This window comes from Thalassophryne amazonica, chromosome 2 (assembly GCF_902500255.1).
Source record: "Thalassophryne amazonica chromosome 2, fThaAma1.1, whole genome shotgun sequence".
NCBI lineage: Eukaryota > Metazoa > Chordata > Actinopteri > Batrachoidiformes > Batrachoididae > Thalassophryne > Thalassophryne amazonica.
In genome coordinates, this window is record NC_047104.1 from 72971704 (window position 1) to 72988692 (window position 16989).

Sequence of the window (16989 nt, forward strand, 5' to 3'; positions counted from 1 at the left end):
TTACTCACAAAAAGGAGTGAGTGTTGGCTCAGTTTGAACAGGTGACACTTTAATATTAATAAGAACAAATACAGCAAAACAATATTGACAACTTAACTGTTTCTTCAAATAATTCAAATAAAAAAAGAAAAAGGCACCACAAAATTAAAGAAACACAAAGAGTTAGTTGAGTTGAGCTCTCCAACTCACTGAAATTGTTCTGCAAAGGGATCCAAATCTGTGCTCTGTGTCAATGCACAGATGCTCATTTCATCCTCAGTCTCCACTTCTGTTACTACTACTACCCGGGTAGGTGAGAAGTATGTGCATCTTATCTGTTCCCAGAATGTGTGATACGAGTCTGGCGTATTCAAGGTAGATTCTGCGGCTGGCCACACCGCATCTCCAACTCTCTTGCTCTCTCAGAATCGTTGGACTGGGCTCGCCATCTGGATCATCTCTCTTCTTTCTTCTTCTTGACCGTGAATCAGACTAGTATCATAAAAAAACCCCAACCTGCACAAGAAGTGCAAAGTTGTAAGGCTCTTGATGTGAATCCATCTAAGTTTCTTATGATATCTCATTTTCTCAGTTCTATGCATGAAATATATCATGCATCAAGGAAATACATATACATAAATAAAATTAATTATCATGAATTAAAACATTTAGTTTTAACCACAAATGTAATCAATTGATAATGAATTACCATATACAGCAATACTATTTCTTTTTCCAACTGACACATAATTTATGCATCCCTTAATTGATATAACTAACTTTTAGCTATTTTAATCCATTTTTAACATTTAACTTTTAAACATAAAATGAATTACAACTTTTATACACAATAGCACAATCTTGTGATTAAAGAATCAAATATACCACACCTTAATGGCACAATTAACCATTACAGTGGCTAATGACACAAACTGAGGAATTCAGTTGGCACAGAAAATAATTAAAATGCATCTTTTCACTGCAAACCATGTGTAACTTTAGCTTTAGCTTAGCGATTATCATGAACTAAGCTTAACCAACATTAAAGCAATTATCAACTCAGCTAACAGTTAGCACTGCGTGGTCGCACTTAGCATTAGCATGTAACCTAGCGATTTTTTTCAGAGCAATAAACAACAATTTAAGTGCATGAACGTCATGGAAAGACACTGGAATACATCTTACTGCATCTATTAAACAATGTGGATTAACTTAAACCAAGTTAAAAGCACAATATACAGACGGCTGCCCAGTTCCGGATCACCTTTTTTAAAGTCCCGCTATACGAAGCCATAATGCAACTGAATGTCCTTTATTGTGTATTGTTGTATTGGGTATTTGGATGTTATTTAGCTGAAAAAGTCTGGGTGGAGTAGCGCTTCTACTTAAAGTGTGAAGCCACATTATATGTGGCGCAAACATTTGCCAGAAACGGATCACTTTTACCAGTTCTGGATCACGACACTCTGTGTCACTTTGGGGTCATTCCTGGCATCTGGCTGGAGCCCTTCTAATGCAGAATGATACACACTGTGCCCGAGAATGTGTTTTGAACACAAAATGATAGAAATAATACTTATTAAATGAGAATTTACTTCGTTTCGAAAAGCGCCGTTATACGTTTTTACGAGCAAAATTTGAAGTGTGGAGGTGAGATTTCTCCCGAATTAAAAAGTAAAAGCCCCCACATTCATGTCCATTCGTGATGTCGAGATGACCCCCAAAGTCCACATGACTCACAACTACAGACACGAGGCTGCTGCTTCAAGTGATCCGGAACTGGCAAATTTTCGCGTCGGAGATAAATGTGCGCAGCAATTAAACAGCAAGACATAAGACACTGACATTTTCTACCCAAGTAAGTAAGTATTTTCCCACTCTAGAACCAAAAACACTGAATGGCTAACTCACCTTTGCTACGTTTTAGAGATCATTACTTTAAAACTTGCAGGAATGAGTGAGTCAGAAAAAGCACGAACACCGCAGACACCGGGATGTTTTGATTCCTCTGCTGATCACAAGGATGGCTGGATCCAGTCGAGCTTGTGTTTGTTTGTAGACAAAACATCAATCTTTCCATTGGTACCAAGTATTAGCTTATTACGAGAAACGGCAGCACAAAAACTACAGCAGTGATCCAGAACTGGGCAAGTGACTGTATGCATTTTTCCGAACGACTAGCAACTAGCTGGCTAACTCACCGGAGTTTCACCCAGCACAAACTCATAAATGTAGTTGGGTTTTCCTCCTCGGTTCACAGCTGGTTGAAATGAACCCAGGGTCTGTCTGCTACAGTCTGGTTCTGGAAGTCTACAGTCTCACTCGGGTCTGCTGCTGTCTGCTTCGTGTCTGAGAGGAAAATGAGCCTCACGCAGGTGCAGACTTCACATGATACCTGATTTAAGTGCTTGGGGCACTGCCACCTACTGGAGGTGCACTGAAAGTATCTAAATGACATAAATAGGGTTAGTGACCTATTTTTTATGCATAAGGTCAGATTATAACTGTAAACTCATTAACAACATGTCATTTACAGTGGACAGCATCATGGAATGTGTTACCATAGAAATTACATCTATAAACTGTTGTGTGGGCCGCTGAAGAGGAGGTACTGCTGGCCCACCACCACCAGAGGGCGCCCTGCTTGGAGTGCGGGCTCCAAGCACGAGAGGGCGCCAGACCTAGAAGAAGTGACAGCTGTCATTCATCCCCTGCACCAGCTGTCACTCGTTCATCATCATCACCACCATAAAAGCCGGACTGCAACTCCACCTCCTCGCCGAGAAATCGACTACCAGTACCAAGGTAATTTCTCTGCTGACTAACACTGTGTGTGTAATAACTTGAACTTCTATTGCAACCGTTTTCCTGGAGTGTTGCCTTATCTGGAGGATTGGCGTTTGGTGTGACAGCGACGGCTTCGCCTCACACCCCATCTCAGATAAGTGGTTGACCAGGAGCTGCACGAGTGTGTGTGATTTGGAGGTGGAGGTGCTCCCTCCTAACTGTGTTTGGACTGTGAATTACTGAGTGTGCGGACTCACACTCACACATCATATCTTTGCTTTCTGCCAGCAGTACCAGGGTCGACAGCCGAAGACAGAGGCCACCTGGGGACTCGGGACTTGGCGGCTCCGGTGTTCTTCAGGCCGTTGGTGGTGGAGGCCGTGTGGGACGCGGCTTCTCTCTCGTCGGGGGTCTTCTATCTTTGAGCCTGCTCACACGTCACCTGGTGTTTATTGACTATAAAGATTACGGCACGTTTCGTTGTGTATTATCACAACATTAAATTGTTACCTTTTGGCTTACTCATTGTCCGTTCATTTGCGCCCCCTGTTGTGGGTCCGTGCTACGACACCTTCCCAACAGGTTACACATACATATAGGGGCGAAATCTTCCCAATGTAGTTGCTGTGTAGTACAAAACAATGCAAGGCGACCTTGGTAACAAGAGCTTTAATACATTTGAATAAACAAATATAAGTACATGCAACTAGTACAGCTTGTTACATCATGTAACTAACTGTAATGTGTAAATACACATTTGTAACAGGAATGCGTTATTACTATATGTACCAACAATCTCTTAGTACACATTTGTAACGATACTCTTTTATTACATTATGTACCTACAAAACACTAGTACACATGTACAACTGGATGTACAACTGAGTACAAGTAATTACAGATTATTACATAGATCAATACATTGTACTAAGTGTGGTAGGTACTTGTATTAAGGGTACTGTAAAATAAAGGTCAAAGTCAGGAAAAATCTTGGAAAATTGAAAAAATCCCTATCTTTAACTTTGCAAAAAAGATACAAAATTTCTTTTGTCATGTAGGATGGTATCCTTTATCAACTGACAAAGTTTGATCCAGATCTGATCCAGATAACAGATTTTGTGTCCATTTAAATTTAACATTGAAAACCCCATTTATTGTATATTTTATATATCTTAATCAAGCATGCCTCAATCACTCTCATTTGAAGGTGAGGTGCAGGCTGACACTCACTAATATGTATATGTCGCAGACATGAATGAGCGAAGCTCTTCCACATCTCACCATGTCATTTAGGTCCTTCAGACTTTTTTTGAGTAAATGCTTCAGGGGAGCATGGAAAAAACCTTTCAGCCTGAGTTAATCGGGTTTTTAAAGTAAGAGTTTGCATCATGTGTCATGCTTAGTTCATTTTACAGGGTAACATATGTCACATGTCATAGAATTCAGTGGACACTGGCCTTGTTTGATCTTTACTTTGGAGACCAAGCATTCAACACAATCAAAACTATTCCATTTATTAATCATATTAGCTCAACCAATAATTTGCATCACTTTTTACCAAAATTGGAGCCACTTTAATTTTTGACCCCTGTACAAACTGAAATTGACCTTTGTCACCATTCTTGCTGTTTTTACCACAAAACTCCATAACATTCAGTAATAGATTGTCCAAACTATACCTTTTTGGAATCTTTATGATCAGACAAGTAATGTGGTGTAGTCTTCAATTTGATTGGACCACTTTTAAATTCTGACCCCTGTGTAATTCTTCAATTGACCCCTACCTAGTTGTCTATTGAAAATCCAAGTGGCCAGTCATTTTTTTTCAAAAGTGTAATGTCTAAGGTGTATTTGTGCTGAATTTGATTTTTGACCATTTGAAGGATTGTTTCAGTTATCTGCTGCACTAATAAGCCAGAGCACGAATCAGCTGCAGTCTGTTAGTTTTATTAATCTAAAATCAGAGTGTGTGTAAAACATGTGTGTATATAAGACCACCCAAATTAAAGGAGAAATGCTGCTTTTAACAAGCTGGACCTCATTTCTGGCATAAAACACCGTCGTTTACTCACCAATATAAGTTTGGTGTCATTAGGAGTCGGTTCAGACAACGTGGTCAGGTTCAAATTTGGTGCCAAGATTTTTCTTCTTCGACTAAGGTGGATTAGAACTTTTTGTGGTATACAGTGCCAACTACTGTACAGGCGGAACCTAGCAGTCAATATGTGTCACAGATTTAAAATGGCTCTTTCCAACCAGACCTGCGGTGCCGTGACATGTCAATCATCTGGGGTGATACCTGGGGTGTCAAATGGGAATTCAAGGTGGTCCAGTCACACCCAGCTCCACCCATGCCAGGAAGTGTTCAACATTTGACATTTCCTGTTTAACTGTGGACTCAAAAGTTGGCACTTCCTGTTTCAGTGTGAACTTGCCACACTGCCCGCTGCTTCTGACTGACTGTGCCAGGTCATCACTGCAAGAGGCAGCTTGTGGGAAGGCTGCCTGACTACTTTCGAGGTTTCCCGGATATAAACAAGAAGTCATCTAACATGGCACAAAGCCACACACATGCATCAGTGAGAGGGTAAGTAATCATGATTTAGTTGAAATTTTTGCCATTCGTGTGACTTAAAACACTGTCAAATTATTACATCAGCAAGCAATGCATTGTTTTGCAGTGCAGTTATTTGTTTCTGTGGGACTACTTTAGGTGTAATGATCGCTTCTTGGATATTAAAACTCTTAATAGTGGTTCAGCCCAACCAAGAGAGACCACTGCAGCCTGAGCATTGGTGAGCGGTAGAGGATGTGAACTTGCCACTGAGTTCCTGTGAGATTCCATGAGATGTCATCTGTCAATCCAGAAAGTGAAGATCCAGGAAGTGTTTGACATTTCTTGTTTCACTGTGTACTCAAAATTTGGCACTTCCTGTTTGAGACTCCCTGTACCATGAGCAAGCTTCATGCTGCTGCGCGGCGCTTCACTCGTATCACCTGACAACTTTGATCCAGATCTGATCTGGATTGTGGATTTTGTGGACATTTGAATTTAATATTGAAAAGCCCATTTGGTGTACATTTTGCATTATATTTCAATCAAAAGTGCCTCACTCACTCTATTTTGTCACATTGAGGTACAAACTGGAACTCTCAATGAATAGACTAAGTTTGAGCTGCATCTGGTCTGTATTGTGGATTTAGGGGATATTTGATTTTAACATTTACAAACCTTCTTGATCTCACACTCACTCACTCATCTTCAACCGCTTTTCCGGGTTCGGGTCACGGGGGCAACAGCTCCAGCAGGGGACCCCAGACTTCCCTTTCCCGTGCCACACTGACCATCTCTGACTGGGGGATCCCGAGGTGTTCCCAGGCCAGTGTGCAGATATAATCTCCCCACCTAGTCCTGGGTCTTCCCCGGGGTGTCTGCCCAGATGGACATGCCTGGAACACCTCTCTAGGGAGGTGCCCAAGAGGCATCCTTACCATGATAATGACATGATAACTTTAGCCAATGTGCAGGAACTTCAGTTTCTGGAGATCATCATATAGGTCTTGGTTGGTAATATGTTGCTGTCAGCTGACACTGTGTATGTCAGACAGCATTCAAATAGAACACTCATCTAAAGGCTTTGAAGAGCTGGTGTCAAGGTTCATGTCTCACAGCCATACAATATGACAGCCTAAATTGTTGCTAAGGATCCTATTTTTCAGTTTTCTCAATAGGTTACATGTCCATCTTTCTCTTGTTGTTCAGAGTGGTCATGTTCATGCTTTTCTCACCTTGATGTCTTTCTCAGTACTCTCCATCCATATTTGAAATTTTGAAAGGCTCCTCTCTTTGAGCCTTTTAAGACATCTTAGGTTAACACATATTAACACTTTGAAATCTTGAGTGCACTTTTTTTTCAAATCAAAATTATTGTAACAATGTTACAACATCTTATTTTAGCTCAGTAACACCGTTTATAAAAGTAATAAACCCCATAGGCTGAACCATGAATGTCACTTTGTCGATGCACTTTTGGCAGCAATTACAGCCTCAGCGATCTTTTGGTGTAAACATCGGGTCGTCACTTGGGTCGTCACTCTCTCAGAGCTGCGTGTCATCAGAGCGAGCTGCAAAAAGTTTGTACCTGAGTTTTCTGAGGTGGTGTTTGTAGTTGCCATCTGCCACGCCGGTGTTTGCCAACCCGGACAGTGGGAATACCACCTCAACCGGCAACTTAGCCCCGCGACTGGACAGCAGCAACGTCCGAGGCCCGCCCAACGTGGTGAATTCACTGAGGCCGCGCGCTGCGTCATTAAAGCCGCGCGTCATGAGTGCCGCTTCCCCGAGGCCTCGTGCAGCCACCGCGGATCCATCAGCGCGGAAACACCGAGGCCACGCGGCACCAGCGCAGTGCAGATCCATCCCGGTGACAAACAACGCAGGCTGTTAACATCGGCGATCGTCAAGCTGCCCATAAGCCGACCATGGGGCCTAAGAAGGTTCTGACAGCGGAGGAAGGTGACGATATTAAAAAATCTCTGGACTTTCTATCAGAGGAGATTTCTGTTGTGAAGCAGCAACAGAAATCAATCATGGATCTGGTGGAGGAGGTGAAGGCATTATGGCTCCAGAACGCCGAGAAAGACCGGCATCTGGTGCAGCTGGAAAATAGAGTGGCTGAATTGGAGCAGTACACCAGAATTAACGACGTCATCATCACAGGTCTTCACATCAAACCACAGTCCTATGCACGGGCGGTAACAGATGAGAGCGGAGGGGAGCCCAGTGAACAGGAGGTCAGCTCTGTGGAAAAACAGGTTGCTGATTTCCTCCTATCTAAAGGTATAGAAATGGATTTAAATAACATTGAAGCGTGCCACCCTCTGCCCCGGAGAAATGATGGTGGTAAATGAACCGTCATCATGAGATTCATCAAAAGAAAACACAAAACAGCACTGTTAAAACAAGGAAGAAAACTGAAAGGGACAAACGTATTCATCAATGAACATCTCACCAAACGGAATGCCCACATCGCCAGGAAAGCACGCTTCTTAAAGAAACAGGGAAAAATCCAGCACACATGGACTTCAAACTGTAAAATATTCATCAAACTGAATGGATCACCAGAACAAGCAAAGGTTATGGCAATAAGGAACATCGAGGAGCTGGACAAATATGAACAATAGGTATGAGGACTCAAACACATCACAGCACCATGATGCAGACTGGAGCAACCCACTTATCCACATCATCTACACCCGGAGACAAGAGAGACATAATGACTAAGGATAATGATCCGTTTATTTCTGCCCAGGAGCTCTGTCTAGATACATTTAATTATAATAACTCTGCTAACCACCCCTTCGAATCTGAAAATGATCCTGATACCTTTTTCAGTGAGAATATTGTGAGACAGTGCAAATATTTTACAGAAGAACAATTCAAAAATTATAAAATCGATGAAGATTTTTCAATTATACATTTCAACAGCAGAAGTCTTTCTCGTAATCTGTCCACTATTAATGATTGTTTGAAAATATCCAAAAAACGTTTTTCAGTTATTGCAATTTCAGAAACATGGTTAAATGAGGATAATAAAGATCTGGTATATCTTGATGGTTATGAATTGTTCCTGGTTAATAGGCAGACGAGAAGGGGCGGAGGCGTTGCATTGTTTGTAAGGTCAGATTATAACTGTAAACTCATTAACAACATGTCATTTACAGTGGACAGCATCATGGAATGTGTTACCATAGAAATTACATCTATAAACTGTTGTGTGGGCCGCTGAAGAGGAGGTACTGCTGGCCCACCACCACCAGAGGGCGCCCTGCCTGGAGTGCGGGCTCCAGGCACCAGAGGGCGCTGCCGCCTCACAGGAGCAGCCACGGTGACAGCTATCACCTATCAACCGAGACAGCTGACATCCATCAGCAGAGGGGTATATCAGCTGGACGGCATCTCCACCTCATTGCCGAGATATCGCTCTACCAAGGAGGTAACGTATCCAGCCCAACGAATTGTCTTCTGACTATTGAATACTTTTGCCTTTGCACAGAAAGAGAGAAGAACAGCAGGTGACTGTATTTTGGAATAAGTACTCGCATTCCTGCACTACAGTGTTGTTGTTGATTAGAGGTGGAGGTGGTGTTTCCACCCTACGTGTTGCTGGGTGCAGCCGCACCCACATCTGACTGTCTCTGTTCCTCGCCAGCAGTACCGGATCCGACGAGCGGAGGCAGTGGCCACCTGGGAGTTCGGGACTTGGCGGCTCCAGTATTCCCGGGGTTCGGTGGCAGAGGAAATCGGGTGGTTCCGGTTCGACTCGGACAGACGTCTCCTATCGTCGAGCCTGCCCACACGACACCATTGGAATTGGTTATAACCACAATTGTAATCTGTTGTGTTTGTTGTGCGTATTCACAACAGTAAAGCTTTGTTATTTGACTTTCTCCATTGTCCGTTCATTTGCGCCCCCTGTTGTGGGTCCGTGTTCCTACACTTTCACAACATAAACTCCAAAAACATAGTTGTTAGTTGCATTTACAGAGCTCCTGGGACAAATATTGACACCTCTGAAGACATCATCTTAGGAATGTACAACAAAATCAACAGAAATAAGCATTTATTTGTCTGTGGAGATTTCAATATAGATTTTTTAAACCCTCACAATCATCCACAAATTACCTCATTTATAAACACCTTGTACTGTTTAGGACTGTTTCCAACCATCATTCATCCTAGCAGAATAACTATGGACTCAACAACTCTCATTGACACTATTTTAACTAACGTTATATCCGGTAATCTTAGTGGGGGACTACTGGTCAGTGATATCAGTGATCACTTGCCAGTTTTCTCAGTCTTTGCATTGGAGGGTTGTTGTATGTATCGAAGCAATATCAAATTAATGAATAGAAAAGTGATACCTGAAACAATTGATAATTTAAGGGAGGATTTATCAAGTCAGAATTGGTCAGATGTTTTTGTTGATGATGTTGACAGGTCATATGATGCTTTCATTTCCATTTTTTCCAGGTTGTATAATAAACACTGTCCATTTGTTGACAAAATATATAGAAATCAATATAGCAACAAACCATGGATAACTAAGGGGCTTCAGAGGGCATGTAAAAAGAAAAACGTACTATATAAACAATTCATAAAACTACGAACTAAGGAAGCTGAAAGTAAGTATAAAACATATAAGAATAAGTTAATCAATATCATGAGACTCAGTAAAAAAATATATTATAATGAGTTACTTGTCAAAAATAGAAATAATATCAAAAACACATGGAACATATTAAATGAAATAGTAAAAAAGAATAGAGTAACTAGAGATTATCCTTCATTTTTTCAGAGTAACAACTACATCATGATTGATAACGACGAGTCTGTTGCTGAACACTTTAATGAATACTTCGTTAATGTGGGTAAAAATCTTGCTAGTAAAACTGACTCATCAACTAATAACTTCTGGGTAAATAATTCAACGTTTAACAAATCTGTTTCAATGTTCATTGGTGGTACTCATGAAAGGGAAATACTTGATCTGGTTCATGGTTCAAAAAGTAAGAAATCGACTGATTTTAATAATTTGGATATGGCTTTATTAAAAAAAGTTATTGATTGTATAGTAAAACCGTTCAATTATATTTGCAATATGTCACTAAGTACTGGTAAATTTCCTTCTCAAATGAAAATAGCCAAACTAATTCCTCTATTTAAAACTGGTGACAAACACACATTTTCTAATTATAGACCTATATCACTCCTGCCACAATGTTCCAAAAGTTTGGAAAAAATATTTGCTAAAAGATTAAATTATTATTTACTGAAGCATAACATCATTTGTGAAGAACAATATGGATTCAGAAGGTCTCGAACTACATCACATGCTTTGATGGACTTTGTGGAAAGTATAGCAACTGCAATTGACAATAAACAATACACAATAGGTGTTTTTTTTTTTTATTTACAGAAAGCGTTTGACACAATTAACCATGGAATACTATTAATTAAACTGCAGAAATATGGAATCAGAGGTCTGGCATATGAATGGATAGCTAGTTATTTACAAGGCAGATTTCAGTATGTTCAATTCAATAATACAAATTCTGAACTCAGGGATGTCACATGTGGGGTGCCGCAGGGCTCAGTGCTGGGTCCTTTGTTGTTTATAATCTATATCAGGGGTAGGCAACCTGTTCCAGAAAGAGCCATGAGGGTGCAGGTTTTCTTTGCAGCCACTGACTCCACCAGGTGATTTCACTGATTAACTGATTCCATCTGCTCAAAGTGATATTAATCAGTAAAATCACCTGGTGGAGTCAGTGGCTGCAAAGAAAACCTGCACCCTCATGGCTCTTTCTGGAACAGGTTGCCTACCCCTGATCTATATAAATGATATAAGTTGGGTGTTGAGTTCACTGAGATGTGTCCTTTTTGCGGATGATACAACTGTGTTCTGTAGCGGTGAAAATCTTGAACAGCTTCTGGACATAGTGGAGAAAGAACTGGAAAAATTTAAGGTTTGGTTTGACGCTAATAAGTTGTCACTCAACCTTGGGAAAACTAAATGTATTATATTTGGAAATAAACAGGCACCAAAATGTAAAAATTTAACTATACTCAACAAAAATATAAACGCAACACTTTTGGTTTTGCTCCCATTTTGTATGAGATGAACTCAAAGATCTAAAACCTTTTCCACATACACAATATCACCATTTCCCTCAAATATTGTTCACAAACCAGTTGAAATCTGTGATAGTGAGCACTTCTCCTTTGCTGAGATAATCCATCCCACCTCACAGGTGTGCCATACCAAGATGCTGATTAGACACCATGATTAGTGCACAGGTGTGCCTTAGACTGCCCACAATAAAAGGCCACTCTGAAAGGTGCAGTTTTGTTTTATTGGGGGGGATACCAGTCAGTATCTGGTGTGACCACCATTTGCCTCATGCAGTGCAACACATCTCCTTCGCATCATCCGTGAAGAGAACACCTCTTCAGTGTGCCTAACGCCAGCGAATGTGAGCATTTGCCCACTCAAGTCGGTTATGACGACGAACTGGAGTAAGGTCGAGACCCCGATGAGGATGACGAGCATGCAGATGAGCTTCCCTGAGACGGTTTCTGACAGTTTGTGCAGATATTCTTTGGTTATGCAAACCGATTGTTTCAGCAGCTGTCCGAGTGGCTGGTCTCAGACGATCTTGGAGGTGAACATGCTGGATGTGGAGGTCCTGGGCTGGTGTGGTTACACGTGGTCTGCGGTTGTGAGGCTGGTTGGATGTACTGCCAAATTCTCTGAAACAACTTTGGAGACGGCTTATGGTAGAGACATGAACATTCAATACACAAGCAACAGCTCTGGTTGACATTCCTGCTGTCAGCATGCCAACTGCACGCTCCCTCAAATCTTGCGACATCTGTGGCATTGTGCTGTGTGATAAAACTGCACCTTTCAGAGTGGCCTTTTATTGTGGGCAGTCTAAGGCACACCTGTGCACTAATCATGGTGTCTAATCAGCATCTTGATATGGCACACCTGTGAGGTGGGATGGATTATCTCAGCAAAGGAGAAGTGCTCACTATCACAGATTTAGACTGGTTTGTGAACAGTATTTGAGAGAAATGGTGATATTGTGTATGTGGAAAAAGTTTTAGATCTTTGAGTTCATCTCATACAAAATGGGAGCAAAACCAAAAGTGTTGCGTTTATATTTTTGTTGAGTGTATAAACAATAAGGAAATTGAGTTAGTAACAGAGAATAAATTTTTAGGTGTTATAATTGATAATAAACTTAGCTGGAAACCACATATAAATTATGTGAAATCAAAATTGTCAAAAACTATAGCCATTTTGTATAAAGCCAAAGACGTACTGCCGCAAGAAGGGTTACTTACTTTATATCATTCTCTGATGGTACCATATATGACATATTGTGTTGAGTCATGGGGAAACACTTACAAATCAAATACCAATCCAATATTCCTTTTGCAAAAACGAGCCATACGAATCATCTGCAATAAACAATATCGTGAACCAACTCATTCTCTATTTGTGTCTTTAAATTTATTAAAATTCATAGATTTGGTCGATTACATTACAATTCAAACTATATTTTGAGCGAAAACCAAGCCTTACCGAGACATGTCCAGAGTCTGTTCCGATTGAGGGAATCCAGATATAGTTTAAGAGGTTGTGCAATTTTTATGAAACCACCAGTAAGAACAAATGTAAAGGGTTTTTGTGTGTCTGTGGTTGGGGTGAGGAAATGGAACAAATGTTCAACAGAGGTTAGAATGAGTGGTACCTTAGTAAGATTTAAGAAACTACTCAAAAAGAACATTATGTCTAAGTATCATAAAGAAGCAAATATAATTTGATTTGTATGGAATGTTCAATTTATAAGTGGGACTTATTGTATATTTGAATGTGTGGGTATGTATATGCGTATGTAGATATATAGATATGGGTAGGTGTATATGTATATAAGTGACTGTGTATATGTATGTATATATTTATGTTTGTAAAGTATATACGTATGTATATAGGTATATATGGCACAGCCCAAGCAGAGGGTCACCCCCAAGAGCCTGGTCTGCTTGAGGTTTCTTCCTTATAGGGAGTTTTTCCTCACCACAGTTGCCTAGTGCTTGCTCTGGGTGTTGTGTGGGCCGCCAGAAGAGGTACTGCTGGCCCACCACCAGAGGGCGCCCTGCCTGAAGTGCGGGCTTCAGGCACCAGAGGGCGCAGCCGCCTCACAGGAGCAGCCAGGGTGACAGCTGTCACGCATCACCTGCAACAGCTGTTACCCATCATCTGATCAGCAGGGGAATATCAGCAGGACGACGCCTCCACCTCTTTGCCGAGATATCGTTCTACCTGGAAGGTAACGTGCTCAGCTGACTGGTTAACAGTGATCTTTTGTGACTTTTGTGAGTTGTTTAGCTGACTCCTTTTCCAACGAGTGGTGGAGGTAGTTTTCCTGCCGTGCGGATTCCTGGGTGCAGACGCACCCACATTTAATTGTTCTTTTGTTCCTCGCCAGCAGTACCAGGTCCGACACGCGAAGGCAGTGGCCACCTGGGAGTTCGGGACTTGGCGGCTCCAGTATTCCCGAGGTCTGGTGGCGGAGGAAATCGTGTGGTTCCGGTTCTGCTTTGGACAGACGTCTCCTATCTTCGAGCCTGCCCACACGACACCTTTTGTGATTTGGCTTTTGTCTATTGTTGTAATCTGATTGTAGTTATTGTGCCCATTCACAACAGTAAAGTGTTGTTATTTGACCTCATCCATTGTCCGTTCATTTGCACCCCCTGTTGTGGGTCCGTGTACCTACACTTTCCCAACACTGGGGGTTGGTAAGGTTGGTAAGGTTAGTCCTTACTGGCCTAAAGTGCCTTGATTCGATTTTCTTGTGATCTGGTACTATATAAATATAATTATAAGTGAATAGTATATTGATGTGTATGTCTGTGTGTCGACATGTAGTAGTGAATTTGTATTTATGTAAATATGACTGATTAGAATTGTTGGACTTGTACTAGCAGGGGTGGGCGCTAATAAGCTTTGCTTCAGCCCACACCCTTTCGGACTCACTAGTTTTGTCTGTGTTTGTTTGTGGAATTGTTCATTTTTTTCTATTTGAATATTTTGTGTGCCGAATAAAAAACTTTGTCACTTTGTCACTTTGTTGTGAAATCATCTGCTTACTGTACTTGTGACTTTACTTTAAGCAGTGGCTGTTAGACTAGAGGATCCTCAGTTCAAACCCCTGTCGGACTGGAAAATCGCTAAGGGCCCTTGGGCAAGATCCTTAATTTGTTATGATCCATAATGAATTTCCTTCAAATGCATTCTGTAACAGCTCAGCCATATTTGCACCTGTGTGGCTCTCATTAACTGATTCTAATACCCCCGTCACACATAGCCGGAATCACGCAGAATGGCATCACGATTATGAATCTGTGCACATCTGAAAAGTGTCGGATTTCAGTTCCAACATGTTCTGACAGCCATCTGCGGAAGTCCACACAGTTGGTCAAAATCGGAGGGCAGCCCCAAGTGTGATGCACATGTTCAAAACCCTCCAGGCGCCGTCAAGATGGGACACCTATCCAACGGCGGTCCATGTGCAATCTGAGAACCATCTGACCGCAATTTACATATTCTTATGGCGGAAAATGGGATCTGAAACAATTGGGGACATACGAGGGAACCTTGAGATGGATCTGTGTGCATATGTGTATGCGTGTATATGTGTCATGTTTTGGCCCTGGACCTGCACAGAATCTGGTTTTGTCCCCCAGTGTCCGTCTGTTTCCTTCTCTTTGTCCTTCTGTCCAACACTGAGTGTTTATTTTCTGGTTCTTCCACTTTGGTCTTGGTTTTATGATCTGTTTCAGCCACATTAAGTTGGTGGGGGGGGGTAAGGGGAGGTGATGGTCTAGTGGTTAAGGTGTTGGGCTTGAGTCCAGAAGATCATGGGTTCAAATCCCCGCTTGACTGGAAAATCACTAAGCTTACCCTTACCCTCCCCTCCCCTTACCCCCCCACATTAAGTTGGTGGGGGGTAAGGCGAGGTGACAGTCTAGTGGTTAAGGTGTTGAGACCTTGACACCAGAAGATCCTCGGTTCAAATCCCAGGAAAATCACTAAGGGCCCTTGGGCAAGGTCTTTAATCCCCTATAATTCACCGGTGTGTGGTGAGCGCTTTGTATGGCAGCACCCTGACATCGGGGTGAATGTGAGGCATAATTGTAAAGCGCTTTGAGCGTCTGATGCAGATGGAAAAGCGCTATATAAATGCAGTCCATTTACCATTTAAGTTCTGTTCTAGTTTTAGTCTCTGCTTTTTATTTAGTCATACTGTGTTATCACATTAGGTTTTGAGGATTATCTGTCGCACTTCAGCCACTTATTGAGTTCTGTTCTAGTTTAGTCTTCATCCCTTACTTTCTGGTTATTCAGTCACTCTGTCTTGAGCACATTTGTCCCTCAGGTTTTTCTGTACACTCTGGCCACATGTTGAGTTCTCATCTAGTTTTGATCCAGCCTTTAATTTTCTGTTCTGTTTCTGCTTTTTCAATTGTTTATTCTGCTTCCCTCACATTTGTATTTTAGGTATCATTATTTCCTACATTATTTCCAACTCTACATTACATGGAGAAATGTGGCAGGGGTGGGATTTGAACCCAGAGCCTTCTGAACTGAAACCAAGCGCATTAACCACTTGGCTAACCATCTCACAAATTATCAGCTCAAACTGTGAAACAAAAATCTCCCTTAAAGGAAAAACATTCAGAGCTGACATAACGCAGATGTTTAAGTAATTTTGGCCAACATTTGGAGAGGTGATGGCCTAGTGGTTAAGTGTTGGGCTTCAGACCAGAGGATCCTTGGTTCAAGACCCAGCCAGACTGGAAAATCACTAAGGGCCCTTGGCCAAGGTCTTTACACAAGGTCTTTAGTTGCTCCCAGTGTGTTGTGAGTGCCTTGCATGGCAGGACCCTGACATCGGTGTATGAGTGTGTCCGGGTGAAAGTGAGGCATCATTGTAAAGCTGATTCAGATGGAACAGTGCTATATAAATACAGTCCATTTACCATTTACCAATATTGGACCAGTGCAATACAAAATAATGATGTGTGTGCGCGTGTGTGTGTAATTTCCCAGTTTAGTTCCAGGTTAGGTATGTAAAATTGTAAAATCCACACCTCACTTGCATCAAGGTGTAAATGTTCTTATTTATACTGTCTTCCCTCCATCCGTGCTTCTCTATTATGATGCTGAGTTTGATGCTCTTTGTCATGTCTGAGGTAAAAAAAAACAAAAACTGATGAAAATTTCATGATGGCTAATGTGCTGAGCTGCTTTATTAATCACTCTGCTTTTATCATCTCATCCCTCCTGCTCTTTTCAAACAGTGAATGACAGTGAACAACTCCACAAGCTTCTCTTTTTTTTAACCATTTCTTTCATCTCAACAGCCAGTTTTGCACACAAACATTCATTCTCACCCACTGCGACTTGACCTTGGGGGAGAAAGTGATACTGTGACAGCTAATCAATTTTTAATAGTAACTCCGATTGCTCTTAGGCCACAAGCTGTGTGCGTCTGTGCAAGCACAATATCCATGGGCATTTGTGTGTCTTCATGCCTCTCTGGGTGTCTGTGTGTCTTGTATCTAAATGAATGAGCGTGTGA

General features: G+C 41.6%; 1 protein-coding gene across 2 annotated transcripts in view; it reads right to left on the minus strand.

Annotated features, from left to right (window-relative positions):
• The window catches only part of kif26ba (kinesin family member 26Ba), a 430401-nt gene that overhangs the window by 126911 nt on the left and 286501 nt on the right, over positions 1–16989 (minus strand). The gene's annotated exons all lie outside the window — the stretch shown is intronic.